We start from the raw sequence: 6,536 nt of genomic DNA on the forward strand, positions 1-6,536 counted from the left end.
ATCAATAGCTTTCCTCTACACCAATGACAGACTCACTGAGAGAGAAATAGGGCAAATAATTCCTTTCACAATAGCATCCAAAAAACTGAAATACCTAGGAATCGACCTAATGAAAGAAATCAAAGACCTCTTCTCTGAAAACTATGGCACTCTGAAAAGAGGGGTTGAAGATGATATCAGAAAATGGAAAGACATCCCCTGCTCCTGGGTAGGAAGGATTAATATAGTGAAAATGGCCATACTTCTAAAACTGCTGTATAGATTTAATGCAATTCCAATTGAGATCCCAGCAGCATACTACATGGACCTTGAGAAAACAATCCAAAAATTCATTTGGAACAAGAAGAGACCCAGAATAGCAAGAGCAATTCTAGGTAACAGAGACATGGTAGGAGGTATCACAATTTCCAACCTGCAACTGTACTACAAAGCTACTGTGATAAAAACAGCATGGTACTGGTAAAGAAACAGACCTGAGGACCAGTGGAACAGATTAGAAGATGCAGAAACAATGCCAGACACACTCAGCCATCTCATCTTCAATAAAGGAGCCAAACACCCTCACTGGAGGAAAGATAGCCTCTTTAATAAATGGTGCTGGAAAAACTGGGCTTCAACTTGCCAAAGATTAAAACTAGACCTATATCTCTCACCATGCACTAAACTAAAATCAAAATGGATTAAAGATCTAAATATTAAAATAGAAACTCTGAACCAGTTGGAACAGAGGTTAGGTAGAACCCTTGAAGACATCAGTGTAGGAAAAGATTTTATGAACAAAACCTCCGTTGCTTGTGAACTAGCACAAACAATCAACAAATGGGATCTCTTCTTATTAAAAAGCTTCTGCCCAGCACCAGAAACCACCAGCAGTGTGAAGAGACAACCCACAATGTGGGAAAAAATCTTCACCTGCTCTTCCTCAGACAAAGGTCTACTATCTCGAATCTATAAAGAACTTAAAAAAATCAGACCTCCCAATTTTAAAGACCCAATATGAAAATGGGCATCTGAAATGAACAGACATTTTTCAGACAAAGAAGTAGAAATAGCAAATAAATACATGAAAAAATGTTCAACATCACTGGTCATTTGAGAGATGCAAATGAAAACAACGCTCAACCAATAACAAATGCTGGTGGGGCCGTGGGGAAAGAGGAACCCTGCTCCACTGCTGGTGGGAGTGTAGGCTGGCGCAAGCACTGTGGAAATCAGTATGGAGATACCTCAAAGAACTAGGACTGCAAGTCCCATTTGACCCCACTATTCCACTGCTGGGGATCTTCCCCAAAGAATTAAAAGAATCATACCACAGTGATATATGTGCACCCATGTTCATAGCAGCACAGTTTGTGATAGCTAAAACTTAGTAACAGCCCAAATGCCCATCAACTGGAGACTGGATAAAGAAAATGTGGTTTTTTTTAATAAAATGGAGTACTACTCAGCCATAAAAAATGAGAAATTAGAGACATTTATAGCTAAGTGGATGCACATTGAGGCGATACTCTTAAGTGAAATAAATAGGACACACATGTATAAATTCCGAATAGTTTCTCTGGGGTGAGAACCTGAAAGTGTAAATAAGGACTAAATTTATAATAGGTCATGTGAAATAGGAAGAAAAGGGTCAAAAGGGAAGGAAGTGGGAGGGCTAGGGGAAAGGATAGAAGGGAATGGGATTAATATGAGATGGAAAAATAGGAACAAAATCTTTGTAAATAGGGAGGACTGGAGGGGTTGAAGGGAGGGCTGGGCAAGGGTGAAAAGTAAGAACCAAGAGAGATTATGTAAAGGTGCAAATTTCCAATGATGAATGTCATTATATTGTGTACCTAAAATGTACCAATGATTAGAATGAATAATCAATAAGGCAAAATAGGAAGAAAAGGTCCAAAGGGGTAGGGGTAGTGGGAGGGGCAGGGGAAAGGAAAGAAGGGAAAGGAAAAATGCTGAGAAATGGAAAAAATGGAAATAAAGTCTTTGTAAATAGGGAACGGTGGAGGAGTGAAGGGAGGGCTAGGAATGGGGAAAAAATAACCAAGATGCGTTATGTAAAGGTACAATTCCCAGTGAGAAATGTAATTGTGTTGTATACCTACAATGTACCAATAAAAGAATTTAATTTAAAAAAAGTATAACATCTGTATCAGAAAAATGACAAAGATCCACTAGAAGAGAAATCTGGGGACCAATCTTCTTAGCAAAATACAAAAGTTTGATGTAAAATAAAATAAAGCTCAGTATTTTTAGACTATAGAACTCAGTAGTTTCTCGAAAGAATAGTAAATCATTAGTAAGTGGGATTTATTCTAGAAATGTAAGTTAAGAATATTATAATTATAATATTGGATTATAATAACTTGATAGATCTAAGAAGAAAAAAATATATGACCCTCATTAACAATGCTAAATAGAGCAGCATCATATTCTGTGAGGAAATCTTAAAAAGTATTCTGTTGAAATTATAAAAAAATTAAACAATGTCCACTTTCACCATTACAATTTAACACTGGACTAAAAATATTAAATAATACTATTAAAAAGTAAAAGAAACTAGAGGTTTTGATGTATAAAAGGAGGAGTTAAGATTATTGTGTGTTTGCATATGTGTGAGTGCGTGTGTGTGTGTGTGATGGGAAGCTGGCCTCAAGTTTTTTCACTGAGCTACATCCCCAGTCTTTTTTTATTTTCAAGACAGGGTTTTGCAGTTGCTCATCTTGGCTTTGAACTTTTGATCCTTCTGCCTCAGCCCCCTGAGCAGGTGGGATTGCTTAGAAGCTTTAATCAATAGGTGATATTAAAACAACCCAGTTAATCAAAGGTACTTTTTATCTTATTTTAAGATGTGAAGTCATGCTCATGCTGATGGAACTAAAATGAATTTTCTTTTCTTTGGGGGGGTACCGGGGATCGAACTCGGGTTCTTGTGCTTGCGCAGCAAGCTACGAAGCCACTGAGCTAAATTCCTGGCCAAAATGGATATTAAGTATTTACTATTAATAGGAGAGGAGTAAAATATAGGATGTAGTAGAGGTAGTTTGATTTGTTCTAATATTTATTATTTAGTAGCTATTATTATGCATTGTCTTTATGATAGTTGATAAATTCCTGGTCTTCCTGAAATTGAGAACTGTAAAAAACATATAGTACATAAATGCTTCTTTTAGTTTCTTTTGTTACTTTGTTATTCAGTATCTGAACATCTTTCCTCTCTTTTTTTTGTCTGCTGTGGAACATCTGAACCTACTTCCTCTATTTTTTTCCTTGCTATTCATCATCTGCATATCCTTCTGCTTTTTTAGTAATTCCTTAGCATAAGGGCATTGGTCCACTGTGGAACTAAGGAGTCCAAATACTGCTTTCTCCAGTACTATAAAGGTAGCCATAAAATCTTAGCATGCATCAGAATTATATGGAAAGTTTTAAAAAATAGATCACCGGGCCTCATCACCTGGGGGTTTGAGAATTTGTGTTTCTAAGAAGTTCCCAGGTGATATTGATGTTGAGGACTGGGGACTACATTTTAAGAACAACTTTAAGAACTAGAATGTGGGAACATGACTTAGGCCACTTGAAGAGATGTAGCTGTCTGGAATTTGAGACAGTGATTAAAAACCCAAAGTTAGTTGAGACATTATCCATGGATAGAGCAGGTATACTAGGGATCTAACACTGGCAACACCAAGTGTTCAAAAACAGATATCAAAGCAGGTGGCAAGTCTGTTGAATGGCCTTGGCTATGAAGCCTTCCTTGATTCTCACCTGTTTTCTGAATTCTACATTTCACTTTTTTGTCAATCTGGTGAGTTCTTTGTATACTTCCAGTAGACTAGCTTTCTGGGTGAATTCACCAGGATCAGTTTTAGTTGTGTGCATCTAGGAGCATAGGTGAAGAAGGAATGTATCAGTGAGCAAGCAAGAACTTGAACTGTTGTACATCAGGGGTGTCAAAACTCAGTTATTGACCATAATGATAGTGCAGCAATAGCAGGATGCTCAGAGTACTATATAAGTAGAGGAGAAAACTGGACCCCCCTGAGAAGTTGGTAATTGGGGAATAGGAAGTAAGGGAAGACCGTGTTTGGAAAGAAAGTTAAAGGCTGAAAGCAGTAGGATGAAACTAGAGCCATTAGTAGGAATGAGGTTATGGAGAACCTTGTACTCTGCAAGAGAATTTAATCTATAGTTTCATATCTCCTAATTTCTTTGCTCATTATGAATCACTGTGGAGATTCTAAGGTAGTGCCCTGTCATCTAAACTTCTAACTTATTTCTATCACTGATAACAAGGTCCATTCAGAGATTTTAAGTACAGAAGAGGTCTGACTGTCTAGAATATTCTCTGATAGCATGAGGAGGATAGACTTGAAGGGTGGAAACAGGTAGAGCAATTGGGATGCTGATGCAATTATTGGGGCAAGAAATGGTATGAATTGCAAGAAGTACCATCAGAGGGAAGGAAACAGATTCAAAACATACTAGAAATAACATAATTTGTTAACAAAATACTACTCAATATTTGATAGGATTCAGGGTGAGGAAGAAGGAGGACCCTCTAAGACTTCCAGGACTTGGACACAGGTGATGGATGGATACGATACCTTTTCAAAAAGGTTGAAAGTGAAGCCAAGGTGCAAGATAGAGCAGTGGAGAGGGATAGGTCAAGGGAGTGACATTTCTTCTCTCATTTTATTATAGAGAAGTTTGAAATTGTTGGTTGAAGGGAGAATGCTGGGATCCTAAAGACTAATCTGAATATTATTGCATAGACTTCTGTCAGAAAAAGAATAATTAAAATGATTATGCATTACTATTCTATTTCTACAATCTTTTTTTTTCAGCCTGGGAAGCTAGAGTCATACAGAAAAACCACTCTGTAGCAAGAAAGTTCCACGTGTGTGTGTTTTGTGTGTGTATGTGGTTTATATATTTTTGTGTGTAAAATGTGGGAGATACTTTCAATTGTGAGTTCACAGCACAACCCACAGTTTCTGTATATTTCCTGTAACAGCCTCAGACTGGGGCATAACGCTCAGAGGTGCTCAGAGCAGATGTAGCAGTTCAGCCTGGGAAAACACTGTACGGAGAAGACCCTGCTGTAGGAGGCAGCACAGAACAGTGGGGATTATGTTGCTGAAATCCCCATGAGGTCACTGGCCCCAGAACATGACCCTTCCACAAACCCAGTACTTACCATGTGACTCAGTATGAGGCAATTTGAATCATTTGGCTTTTAGTGTTCCACCCTACTAATAGGAATAATAAAGCAGATAAAGGTTTTATTGTAATAAGTAACAAATTAGAATAAACGACTTTGCATGAATATTAGAATAGAGCATTCTTTTGAGAGGACGGTATGTTTGATAAATGTAGCGTAAAACTAATGTCCTTGTTGCATCAGTATTTCTATGGGAATTCAAGGCCTCTTTTCTAAATATTGCTCTTCATGTTGTTTCATTCACAGTGTTGATTTGGTGCTATAATATGTTAATTTTAAGCTCTTCTATTATAACAGATTCAAATTTCTTTCTAAAATTCAAACCAGAAAATGTAATAATTTCATACTAGTTCACTTAGTCTTCCTGTACTTTTCAAAGTAAATAAATATAATCTGGGAAGTAACAAAAAGAATACAAGCATATTTTTATGAGATCATGTCCCCTCTGACTTTTGGAGTTTTTCATAGAAGGTTTTGTTCTTTAAACATAAAATAATTGGAGGGCCGGGATTTAGCTCACTGGTTTCACTGCCTACTGCGCAAGTGCAAGGACCTGAGTTCCATCCCCAGCACCAAAAAAAACCCCAAACCCATAAAATAATTGGTATTCGCACAGCTAAAGTGTATTACACACTAAAATATGTACACTTACTATACACAGATTGTACTCATCTAATGGACAGGAACCTCTGAGGCTGGTCCTATGATTATTCCAATATCTCAAGCAGGGAAAAAACAAAATAAGAACTTATGACTTGGCCCGGACCAAGCCAAACAGTAACTGAGTTTTACAACTAGGTTTTCAAGCCTCATCTGATTCCTTCTGTGAGATAAAAAGGAAAAAGGTAATCTGAGTAGCTTTACCCACTACCTTCTTAGTAATCAGTGTGCTCCTCTCAGTCTTGGAAACTGCCTTACATGTGAGTACATAGGGTTTCTCATTCCAGATTATTGACTAAAACATAATGACTTTGTTTACACAGAAAAGGATCTGAACAAAAGGGCTTCTTAATCAGCTGTTACATATTCACTCTGAAGATGAGCATGAATATATGCCCATTTAATATTACAAGATGATAGCACCCAACCCTCCCATCTCTGTCCCTCTCTTGATTTCCTTTCTATTTGAGAAAGATTTATCTTTCTAAGACTAAAGCCTTTAGTCTTGGTTGGAATTTCAAATCACCATATGGTTTGACCTTTCTGAGACCTCAAGAAAGCAGTGCAGCTGCCTTCTCTCAGGGCCCTAGTGGCCTTTCCTCCCCATGCCCTCCGTCCCAGCCTCTGCACCCCATCACTCCCCGCCTCTTGTGTT

The sequence above is a fragment of the Heterocephalus glaber genome, unplaced genomic scaffold (assembly GCF_053883595.1).
Source record: "Heterocephalus glaber isolate CG9 unplaced genomic scaffold, H.glaber_assembly_v1.0 deba00001553, whole genome shotgun sequence".
Classification (NCBI taxonomy): Eukaryota; Metazoa; Chordata; class Mammalia; order Rodentia; family Bathyergidae; genus Heterocephalus; species Heterocephalus glaber.